Source organism: Ovis canadensis, chromosome 7, assembly GCF_042477335.2.
Source record: "Ovis canadensis isolate MfBH-ARS-UI-01 breed Bighorn chromosome 7, ARS-UI_OviCan_v2, whole genome shotgun sequence".
NCBI lineage: Eukaryota > Metazoa > Chordata > Mammalia > Artiodactyla > Bovidae > Ovis > Ovis canadensis.
In genome coordinates, this window is record NC_091251.1 from 51,420,462 (window position 1) to 51,433,686 (window position 13,225).

Consider the following 13,225-nt stretch of genomic DNA (forward strand, 5'->3'; position numbering starts at 1 on the left):
TGGCTTTTCCCATTCTCATGTCAGCTTTCTGTGGTTTCACAGAAAACTTATTATCTTTGAAGTCAGGCCTCCTTCACCTACCCTTCTGATCCTACTCCTTCCAAATTTTCTTTTCTCAGAACATAGAATTAAAAGTCAACCACATTTGATTCAGAAACTATGCCCTACTAGTATTTATCTTAGGCCAAGATACTGACCTCTGAGGCACAAGTTCTGTAAGATGCATTTTGGGATAAGTAAATAGTTATGATAGAACAGTGCCAGCGCCAGGACATAGTAAATAGTTTAAGTTCAGTATAAGTTCAGAAATAAAACAATTTCAGTTACTCATATTGCAGTTATAATCAGTCCTTTTGTACTGCACGATTAAATCATGAGAGATTTTTAAATAGAAAATGTAGTTTGTAGTCAACATTTATTCTCTATTTATATTAATATTTACTAAAGTATTTGTTTCTCTTCCCTTTAGTTCTGAACTGCCTGCTTGCTAACTCAGAACGTTACTGATTTTGTAGGCAATTATGTATTTTTAAAATTAGAAATGTATTACTGAAATACAGTACCATCTATTTATTACCCTGGGATCAGTTCAGTTCAGTTCAGTTGCTCAGTTGTGTCAGACTCTACAACCTCATGGACTGTAGGATGCCAGGATTTTCTGTCCATTACCAGCTCCTGGAGGTGACTCAAACTCATGTTCATCGAGTCAGTGATGCCATCCAATCATCTCATCCTCTGTTGTCCCCCTTCTCCTCCTTGGGATGCATATACCTTGGGATGGTTATATGCATTTTGGAATTTACTGAATGTCTATTTCGATGATAAAAACATCTATCAGTAATTTTTAAAAAATCAATTTGAAGTTTTCAGACTTGTATTCAAGAAGATTATATCTTAAAATGCAGGTAATACTTTATATTCTAGTTATGTCAAGAGCATTATTTTGCTTCCTTAAGCTTTAAATAGTTCTTTATGTAAAGTCTGATAAATGGACCCTTTGTTATTTCAATGAATTGCACTAGTTTTCTATTACTCTGAAGGATTGGCATAAGCAATAAATCTTTGTATTCAACATGACTTTTTATGTCCCCACAATTACCTTAGTCTCTCATGGACTTTTGTACTTATACTTTAAAATTCATAATTTTCTCTTAGTTCTGTAGCAATATTATTCTAGTTTCACATGTAGGGAAATATTCTTTGTAATTTCTGTGGGAATGAGAATATTTTCTGAGCAGTGTATACTACTTCAACTTCTCTGCACTGGATTCATGACTTGAGACTTGATAAATCTAGAGCCTAGAAATTGTATATTCTTCTGAGAAATCCCACTACTGGGTATCTCAAAAGTTTTAGAGAAATTAAAAGTAATAAGCTTCTAGGAATAAGAAAAACTAATTAAAATTTTTTTTTTAATTTAAAGCATCTTTCATGAGTCATTGTTCAAAAAGACTACTGAAGAAACCAGTCCATTAGGAATAAAAGATGAGGATTTATGTTTCCTTCCACTTTGGATATAGAAAAAGTTGCAAGACAATGTTCCTCCACCTTAGCATTAAGAATCTTTAAGTCAGAGTTTCATAAACTCATAGAGACATGAACATGCAAAGATACCTATTGAATTATAATCCACAGAGTAATTAACTTGACCTAGAAGAGAAGTGACCCATGTCTGCTTTTTTATCTGGTGAAACAGCAGGAGGAGAAAAAAAGCCATCATAGCTGTGACTAAGGAGAAAACAGATCCTTTTAATAAGTTCTTAAAAACTGATAATGTGCTGGTATGACAGTTTTGAGTCCCAGGGAAGTAGAAACAAAGAAAATTTGCAACTACCTGCCGAATGTTTTCCACAAGCTTCTTTTAGCACTAAGGAGAAAATTGTGCACAGCACGGAAGAGCTGAGACAGATTCCACCTGGGATTCAGGTATGGAGAGAATGCTGAAGTCTGAGGGGAGGGCAGTGCACTAAGAGAAATCCTTATGCACTTAAGGAACTCATTGTATGGTAGTGCAATGGGCCTGCTAAAATGTAAAGGCAGGGAGGGATAACTGAGAGAAAATCTCCAGGCCTCTACACCTTCTACTGAGTAGGAGACAACATCTGTTTATGTCTGAAGGAGAGCTGAGAGTAAGCCTTCAGATGCAGGTGCACAAAGATACCTGAATGCTGAGAAGCATGCCGAAGGGAGAGAATTTCCATAGACACTCTGGATCTCACAGTGAGCATGAGGCAGAAGACATATTTGGCTGGGTGTGGGAAAGAGAGATGAGATAAAACTCTCCAAGGTGCCTGATCATGGAGTCTAATGAAGTCTGAGGACAGGGAAACAGAGATGCTGCAAGCATTCAAAACCCAAGTATACTAAAAGAAAGAATTTGAACTTAATTTCTTTAAATTTAAATCTGAATTTACCTTCAAATAATTTGAGACCTCACTGAACTAAATATAACAAAAGCAGCAACAGATTCTAGGCCAAGCTCAAATGCAGACAGGGTTGATTTAGAAGAAGGAGCATGCTTTTTTCTAGACATACATATTATTTATTTTGGAATCCATTTTTTTTCAAATTTTATGACATTTAAGAGAAATTTATTAGATAGTAAGAAAGAAAACTAGACTGATAATCAACAATGAATCAGGCAGGAGGCATCAAAATTATCAATCAGTGATTTAAAAATAACCATGATAAAAATGTTAAAGGGTTTCATGGAAAAGGCCAGCTATTTCAAAGTAACTATGACAAATGCATCATAGCATCTAGAGAAAAAGGCAGAAAACAGCAAGAATGAACAGATGGGATGTATCATCAGAGGAATAGATATTATAAAAGATTCAGTCAGTCATTTCAGTCACTCAGTCGTGTCTGACACTTTGTGACCCCATGGACTGCAGCATGCCAGGCTTCCCTGTCCATCATCAACTCCCAGAGCCTGCTCAAACTCATGTCCATTGAGTCAGTGATGCCATCCAACAATCTCATCCTCTGACTTCCCCTTCTTCTCCTCCCTTCAATCTTTCCCAGCATCAGGGTATTTTCAGTGAGTCAGTTATTTGCATCAGGTGGCCAAAGTATTGGCGTTTCAGCTTCAGCATCAGTCCTTCCAATGAATATTTAGGACTAATTTTCTTTAGGATGCATTGGTTGGATCTCCTTGCTGTCCAAGGGACTCTCAAGGGTCTTCTCCAACACCACAGTTCAGAAGCATCAATTCTTCAGTTCTCAGCTTTCTTTATGGTCCAACTCTCACCTCCATACATGACTACTGGAAAAATCATAGCCTTGACTAGATGGACATTTGTTGGCAAAGTAATGTCTCTACTTTTTAATATGATATCTAGATTGGTCATAGCTTTTCTTTCAAGAAGCAAGTGTCTTTTAATTTCAAGGCTTCAGTTACCATGTGCAGTGATTTTGGAGCCCCCCAAAATAGTCTGTCACTGTTTCAATTGTTTCCCATCTATTTGCCATGAAGTGATGAGACTAGATGCCATAGTCTTCATTTTTTGAATGTTGAGTTTTAAGCTAGCTTTTTCACTCTACTCTTTTACTTTTAACAAAAGGTTCCTCAGTTCTTCGCTTTCAGCCATAAGGGTGGTGTCACCTGCATATGTGAGTTTTTTGATATTTCTCCCAACAATCTTGATTCCAGCTCTTGCTTAATCCAGTCCAGCATTTCACATAACATGCTCTGCATAGAAGCTAAATATGCAGGGTGACAATATGTAGCCTTGACGTACTCCTTTCCCAATTTGGAACCAGCCTGTTGTTCCATGTCCAGTTCTAACTGTTGCTTCCTGACCTGCATATAGATTTCTCAGGAGGCAGGTCAGGTGGTCTGGTATTCCCATCTCTTTAAGAATGTTCCACAGTTTGTTGTGATCCACACAGTCAAAGGCTTTGGCATAGTCAATAAAGCAGAGGTAGATGTCTCTCTGGAACTCTCTTGCTTTTTTACATGATTCAACAGTTGTTGGCAATATGATCTCTGTTTCCCCTGCCTTTTCTAAATCCAGCTTGAACATCTGGAAGTTCTCAGTTCATGTGCTGTTGAAGTCTGACTTGGAGAATTTTAAGCGTTACTTTGTTAGTGTGTGAGATGAGTGCAATTGTGTGGTAGTTTGAACATTCTTTGGCATTATCTTTCTTTGGGATTGGAGTGAAAACTGACATTTTCCAGTCCTGTGGGCACTGATGAGTTTTCCAAATTTGCTGGCATATTGAGTGCAGCACTTTCACAGCATCATCTTTTAGGATTTGAAATAGCTCAAGTGGAACTTCATCACCCTCACTAGTTTTGTAGTGATGCTTCCTAGGGCCCACTTGACTTCGGACTCCAGGATGTCTAGCTCTAGGCAAGTGATCATACCATCATGGTTATCTGGGTCATGAAGAACTTTTTTTGTATATTTCTTCCATGTATTCTTGCCACCTTTTCTTAATATCTTCTGCTTCTATTAGGTCCGAACCATTTCTGTCCTTTATTGTGTCCATCTTTGCATGAAGTGTCCGCTTGGTATCTTTAATTTTCTTGAAGGAGTTTCTAGTCTTTCCCATTGTATTGTTTTCCTCTATTTCTTTGCACCAATCACTGAGGAAGGCTTTGTTATCTTTCCTTGCTGTTCTTTGGAACCCTGCATTCATATGTATATAGCTTTCCTTTTCTCCTTTGCCTTTAGCTTTTCTTCTTTTCTCAGCTATTTGTAAGGCTTCTTTAAACAAGCATTTTGCCTTTTTGCATTTCTTTTTCCTTGGGATGGTCTTGATCACTGCCTCCTCTACAATGTCAAATATAAATGCTAGAAATGAAAAGTACGGTAACAGAGATGAAGAATCCTTCCTATGAGCTATCAGCATACTGTGTATACCAGAGAAAAGAATCAGTGGTCAGTATCTTTAAACATAGGTTAAAGAAATTTTTCGAATTTAAATAGCAAAAGTCAAAACGGTAAAAAAAAAAAAAGAGAGAGAGAGAGAGATAGAGAGAGAGAGAGAACAGAACTTGCAAGAAACGGGATAATATAAAATAGTCTAGCACATCATTTGGGGCTTCCTAGGTGTCTCACTGGTAAAAAATCTGCCTGCCAGTGGAGGACTCACAGGTTCAATCTCTGGATTGGGAAGATCCTCTGGAGTAGGAAATGGCAACCCACTCCAGTGTACTTGCCTAGAAAATTCCTTGGACAGAGGAGCCTGGTGGGTTGCAGTCGATGGGGTTCTGGAGTTCGATACAACTGAATGACTGAGCATGCATGCAACACGTCATTTGGAGTCCAAGAACAAGAAACATCTAGAGAGAAAGAAAGACATTACATACAGTGGAACAACATAAAGAGTGCTGCTGATTACTTACCAGAAATGGCTGAACCCAGATTTTGGAATTGCATCATTCTAGTGTGGGAAAGTCAAGGCTATGGTTTTTCCAGTGGTCATGTATGGATGTGGGAGTTGGGCTGTGAAGAAAGCTGAGCACTGAAGAATTGATGCTTTTGAACTGTGGTGTTGGAGAAGACTCTTGAGAGTCCCCTTGGGCTGCAAGGAGATCCAACCAGTCCATTCTGAAGGAGATCAGCCCTGGGTGTTCAGTAAAAGGACTGATGCTAAAGCTGAAACTCCAGTACTTTGGCCACCACATGCGATGTGTCGATTCATTGGAAAAGACCCTGATGCTGGGAGGGATTGGGGGCAGGAGGAGAAGGGGATGACCGAGGATGAGATGGCTGGATGGCATCACCGACTCGATGGACATGAGTTTGAGTGAACTCCGGGAGTTGGTGATGGACAGGGAGGCCTGGCATGGGATCACAAAGAGTCAGACACGACTGAGCAACTGAACTGAGTACTGAACTGGAGTGTGGGAAAATAAAAATCATTCACAGAGATTTCTATATGTCTATATTTAAAATAAATATATTTAAAAATAAATTTGTAATAAAGACATGTTCAGATAAGCAAAAGTTTGAAGAATTCAGCTAATGCAACCTGAACTACAAGAAATGTAAAAAGAAGTTTTTCAGGCTGTATACAATGAATGAATAATGCCAGAAAAAGCAAATATGTAAGTAAATATATTTCTAAGTTTCTACATCTATGTCCGTATGTTTATATATATCAATATCTTTATCTCTTTAAATATGTTTTAGGTACTATAGACAATTTAAAGCAAGATAACAACAGTGGATTTTGAAATATATAGCATATGTAGAATTAAATATAAGGACACAAAGAACATGAGCATGATAATTTGGAGTAAGCTTTTGCCGGATTCTTACATAGTTTATAAAGTAGTAGATTATTTTTGAAGTTATATTTGATAATTAAAAATGCATAAAGGAAAGCACAAAAATTAATAACACGAAAAGACATGACTAAAAATCAACAGAGGAGATAAAATGGAATGCTAAAAATATCAATTTATTCTGGAGATATCAGGAAAAGATGAATGATTAAGAGAGAACAGACATGCAAATAGAAAACAAATACCGTTTTAGTAGACTTAAACCAAAATGTATCAATTATTACTTTAAAAGTAATGTCATTTGATTCCTCCAGAAAGTTTACCCAAGACAAAGTTAGAAGCTCAAAGTATTTATTCATGAAACACTTGTGATAAGTAATAAACACTTGTGAGAGTCAGTAGGAATGTGTGAGAAAAGCCTTCATGTTGCAGAAGTATATTCAATACCATAAAGAAAATGGATTGTGCAAAAAGAGCATCACATTGTGAAATATCATTCTGTTCGCATTGTGTTAAAGGCACATGCAATGTGCCAGTGTTGTTGATGTTGACCTTTGTCACCTGGCCAAAGTAGCGTTTGACAGGTTTATCCTCCACAGAGTCACTCCACTCTTCAATACTCTATTTTTCAGAAGTGAGTCACTATTTGGTACAATTCATGTTCAAGGATTGTGAAGAAGTTAAGCTCCTCCTCCTTGATAGAGGAGTAGCTACATAATTTGGAATTCTTTTTTTAAATATAAATTTATTTATTTTAATTGGAGGTTAATTACTTTACAATATGGTATTGGTTTTGCCATACATCAACATGAATCTGCCACTGGTATACATGTGTTCCCCATCCTGAACCCCCCTCCCTCCTTCCTCCCCGTGCTATCCCTCTGGGTCGTCTCAGTGCACCGGCCCCAAGCATCCAGTATCATGCATCGAACCTGGACTGGTGATTCATTTCATATATGACATTACACATGTTTCAATGCCATTCTCCCAAATCATCCCACCCTCTCCCTCTTCCTCTTACATTTATCTCTTCTCTCACATTTATTCATTCAATTACTTAAGTTAATACGGACTTACATGTATTTATTTTATACTTTGTGTTATTGCTCAAATAGTTCCAGCTTTGAGCAATTGGTCAATTTGTTCTGGTAGCTTTGGCCATTTGGAGCTCTTTCAGTTAGGCTCCTGTGTCCATTTGGCATTCACCAACATTTCTGTTCTTTTATTTTTTTAATCATTTCCTTACTTTCTGACACTGCAAGATGCTCCAGGTTCATTTTGTATATTCCCTGAGCCATCCCCCTTCAAGCCATTTCTCCCAGGAAACCTGATACCTTTTATTGGAGAATGGGTTCATAAACAAAGATCTGGGAGCTGGGTAGGCTTTATTCCCTGTCATTGTTTCTTCTTCAGTTCAGTCTCTCAGTCGTGTCAGACTCTGCTACCCCATGGACTGCAGCACGCCAGGCTTCCCTGTCCATCACCAACTCCTGGAGCTTGCTCAAACTCATGTCCATTGAGTAGGTGATGCCATCCTACCATCTCATCATCTGTTGTCCCCTTTTCCTCCTGCCTTCAATTTTTCCCAGCATCAGGGTCTTTTCCAATGAGTCAGTTCTTTGTATGAGGTGTTGTTAGCATACAAATTTGTATATGCACAAACATATATAATTATTTATCTATCTGTATATCTGTATCTATATTAAGCTAAACATGAAAGTGGAAGTCGCTCAGTCTTATCCGACTCTTTGAGATCCCATGGCCTATACAGTCCATGGAATTCTCTAGCCCAGAATACTGGAGTGGGTAGTCTTCCCCTTTTCCAGGGGATTTTCCCAACCCAGGGATCAAACCCAGGTCTCCCGCATTGTGGGCAGATTCTTTACCGGTTGAGCCACAAGGGAAGCCCAAGAATACTGGAGTGGGTAGCCTATCCCTTCTCCAGGGGATCTTCCTGACCCAGAATTCAAACCAGAGTTTCCTGTATTTGAGGGAGATTCTTCTCCAGCTGAGCTATCAGGGAAGCCCCAAGCTAAACATGGATTCATACAACTGTCTCTCACTCTAATCCGTTACCATATGGTTCATCCTAGTCCCCCTTCTCCTTGCTTACATGTGACTCTCTTTCTGATAATGATAAACCTAGCTCACAACATTCACCATCTACTAATATTTACTTATTTGTTAACTGTACTATACATATGCAGTCTTTTCAGACTTGTTAATCCACGCCCCTGTAAGAAACAACCAGAGGACAGTAGTTGAGATGGAAAGAATCATCTTTGGGAAAAAAATAGATGCTGTTATTTAAAAGATGTTATCTGGATATACATCAAAAAAGCAGTTTCTAAGTTAGTAATGTTTTCAAATGTTAAGTGGGTTAAGTCAAATCCAATAAATCAAGTTATCAAAAACTGTCATAAAATAATTCAAAATCTGTGTAAAGGTTTTGTCTTGCTGTACTAAGGATGACATAGGCATAAATACATATCACTGGTATCAAGATGTTCTGAGGAGATAAAAGACATATAGAAAGAGAGGTTTCATTAGTGGCACATGATCACTAAGGGCTACATGGTATGTGTATACAAGTGACACTGGAGATAAGATAAATATTTTAAACTATTATGTCTGAGAGATTGCTAGTTAATAATAAGTAGAATGATAATGTAAGGGTAAGCGTTCATAGGCTTCTTATCTTATTTCTTCTACTTCCTTAAGTTTGGGAGCAGTTTACCATGATGGCATTCTTGATTTATTACAGGTCTCAGGTAGTCTTGAGATTGCCAAACTTAGCCTTGAAACAAATCCAGCGAGTAGCAGATATGCCCAAATGTTACTCTCATCCATGGCAATGAACTGTGATTTTGAGATCCATTCCAACATAGTAATCCAAGAATCAGGAAGCCACCAAGCCAGAATTTTTCTTATTCTACAAAGCTACTTAGAGATTATGATGGAAATACAGGCTTTGTTTATCATATACCTGACATATATTCTTACTACGGGTTGATTTTACTTTCTTCAATTTGCAAAAGACTGATGGAAAATCCACTATAATAGAAGACAAAAGAACTAAATTATAATGTTAGCTCTTTCATTGACTTAGTTGTTTAAACTTCTGAAAGTCACTCTACCTCTGTGAGACTTATTTTAATTTTTCGTGCACTAGAAAGTAATTCTCTCAGGATGCTATAAATAAAATTCAAGTAAAATAAACAGGTGAAAGAAAGTACATGATCGGATTTTTCAGGCTGTCTCAAAAAGCTGTTTCTTCACTGCAGTCTAGGCAACATTGTTGTATCTGTGATGCAAAAAAAATTTTTATGTGTTGTGTTTGCAGTTTCTAGTTACCTGTAATAATTATATATGTGGTGCTATTTTATTTTTATAATCTTTACTATCTTTTATATCCATAATATATATTTAGTTGCTATTAAAAACCTATAACACTTATTTATTACCAAATTATTATATTTATTACCAAATTATTACATTTGGTACCAAATTATTAGAGATGGATAATATTTTAATTTATTATAATATTTACTGATTTTTATGGAGATAATGTCTTAACTCAAAATAGTGATTTTATTTATGAAAACCTTAGTCATTGTAGCACACCACTACTGGAGCTGGTATATTCTGGATGGAGATGCATTTCAGTAAATCACATGAGGGGTGTAGTTTAGGATCAGCACTATAATAATCTTAGCTACATCATTAGCAGCGTTATCTTTAAATATGCAGAATCTTTAAAAGAAGGCTTAACATGTATCTATTATTGCATATAAAATCTCACTTAAAAATCCAAAACAAATTCCAGGAAAATTTTCCCATGCAGGCCGGTACTATCCAAGCATGTAAAATGAGAGTTGAATTTTGTGGTTTGAAACATCCTATCATGGATTTTCATAGATTATAAGCCACAATAAGTCAAAACCTCCATCTGCAAGTCCAATGGCTCTATGGTCCGGTCATCAGTGAACAATGCTGATTAAGGAGCTATATGTCATTTGGCAGTTATTTCATGACACAATGATTATCTCAAAGTTGTTAATTCAACAGAAAGACTTTCATAAGAAGAGTACATTTTTTGAATACTGTTTTATTCTCCAGTTCAGTGCCCATTTACTGTTTGCTTTTCACCCCCCAAAAATCTCATGGAGCAAGTCAGCATGTAAATAAGTCATTAGCTAAGGGAAAGGGAAATTAAAAAAACCCCAACTCAACACTAATAAGATATCAGAAGGGTTCCTAGTAATAAGCATATGAAAATGATAGATGTATTTCCTACTTCTCCAGGAGTTTCTGTCTGACCTAGTTGCAATTGTTGAGTATGTTTTCTATACGCAAATCTTGAAAACTGCTAAGAGAGATTTGGAAAGCTTTGTGATTTCTAAATGTGTTTGAAAAGTGAAATAATTCTGGTTGAAGAGGATTAATAAAAATAAAACATGGTTGTATGAGATTAGGGGAAAAAAGTAAAATCTCAGTGATCATATAAACAAGTGATAATTTAAATTCCTAATAAAACATAATGTAAATATCTGTATTTCTTGTTCCCAGGAGTCAACAAAAGTAAAAAAAGTTTTTATCCCAGGAGAAAAACTGAAAGATAGACAAAATAGACTAAAAAGAGAAAATCATAAATTGCAGGAGCTATTCCACAGCTTAGGCCACGTTCAATCAAGGCCCTTCCAAAAATGACAGTCAGCAGGTGAGATCTGTGAGCTAGAGAAACAAGTGCAGTGCAGATTCCTCAGGCTAGGCAATGCAGAAGTGATTGCTTTCCCAGAATGTTTCAGAACTATATCTCTCTACAAACACCCAACATAGCCCTGGGTGGTGCCAGATTTTGTTGACAAAATAATTTGACATAAACTCTTTCAATATAGAGGAGATTTTCAAGAGTTACCACACTGCCATCTAGAACTTATATACTTTTGTAGTAAAAAGAAAAGAGCAAAGAAAAAAAAATTACCTTTGTGATTCTTCGTTTCAAAGAGCCCATTCAAAATACGAGAAGAGTTTTGTGGAAGCAAAATAGACCACACGGAATAATAAGAAAATTTAAATAGCTTTGTAAGAAAAATGGGCACTAGTTTGTCACATATAGAGTATCTGACATGGAATACTGAAAATTCAGTGATAAATGAGACGAGTGTAGGAGGAAGAAAAAAGTGAGTTGGATGTATTCAATTTGCTGTAAAACAAATCTCAGGAGAGGAGTGGGATTTATACTACCTCAATAGCTGGGAGAGAAGTTTGTCAGGGAAAGCATGAAAATGATTAGATGTTATAAATGAACTAATCAGCACTTCTTCAGGGGCTTCTCATTTCTCAAAAGGCACTCCTACTTGGTTCCATACTTACTCCCTAAAGTACAGAGAATAATTGTCCTGATTGCAATTTTGAGGTCATGTTGAGGGTGAAAGACAGAGAGGATTTGTGTAAGTCAGTGTGTTAAAATTGCATATAAATAAAATATTGATTGATTTGTCACAATTATTATAAAGCTGACCTTTTAGATTCCTGCTATGGGCCAAGTTATTAAGGTCATAACCCAAGCAGTGATTGATTTTTATAAAAACTTTGATCTAATTAAATCTTTAATCACAAGTATGTTATAACCTGGTCAAAAATATATATTAGAATTACATGAAAAAAATTAGTATTCTTCCAGAGTTTTAAAGAGAAGGAAATAGACAAAGACAGGAATAAAACAATGATCCTTCCTGCCATATAAACTTTGAGTCAGAACAATATCACTGTGGAATGATTAAGGTCATTTTTTTGTTGTTGCTATTGATTTCAATTTATCTGGCTGTGCCAGGTCTCAGTTGTGGGATGTGGGATCAAGTTCTCTTATTAGGGATTGAACTTGGGCTCTTGGGAGCTAGAGTCTTAGCCACTGGACCACCAGGGAAGTCCCTAAGGTAATATTAATAATAACTTTTATTTATTGAGCACTTAGTAATTATATGGTAACTGCTGGTTCTTTTTATACACCGGATACTGTTCCAAGTGCTTTCATACTGTATTTCGTTCAATACAAACAATAGCTCTGGAAATAAATTTGTTTTCCCTATTTTCCATACAAGCAAAGTGAGTTGACAACATTTAACAACTGGATCATAGGCTAGAAAGCCCAGAGATAACCCATGCACCTTTGGTTGTTTTCATATGTGCATTTATTTGTGATATGAAATATTTATATCTTTATTAATTATACTAGTGATATTGAATCTTTCTCTATTTTATTTTTCTAGTGAGATTAAACATTTTGAACATATTATGTATGTTTGTTCAAGCATGTTACCTTCCAGTGGTCATTGTAACAAATTGTACCTTTACAGGCAGTTGTGTGGTTTCTCTCCATAGAAATCAATGAAAACTGCAAGGAGTCTGAATACAAGGATTGGAAATGATTTAGTAAAAGTATATATTTGGAGAATCTATACTGGAATGTTTGTTTTCCTATGGTCTCTCTTTTGAAGAGTCCTTTATAAACTTTTAAAATTGCTTTCAGTCTTATTTCTAATTATACAAAAGTGAGTATTCCAATATATATGTTTGCAAATATAAACTGAGTTGTACTTATGGTCTTTTTTTTTTTTTCCTAGATTTTTTTTTTACTGTTGTACTATGTGCAAAAATTATTATTTTCTGGATTCTTGCTTTTAATTTCCTTATATCAGATTTTAATAATAAATGTGAATTTGATTTTCAAAAATTTAATACCTGTTTTTGCTGCGTATCTTAAGAGTATGATGCTATGTTCCTATTAAAGAATTTAATATTATACTTCACTTATAAGGTTAGTAATCTGATTTTCTTCTTACTCTCTCCTTTTAAATTAAGCTACTTGCTTTGTGTTATAGTCAAAATAGGCAGCATCTATTCATCAGTTCTCTTTCTAATTAGTTTCTCCTCTTATATCTAAAAATCATAGATGCTGCCTTTTCCCCTACAATTTTTACCTAT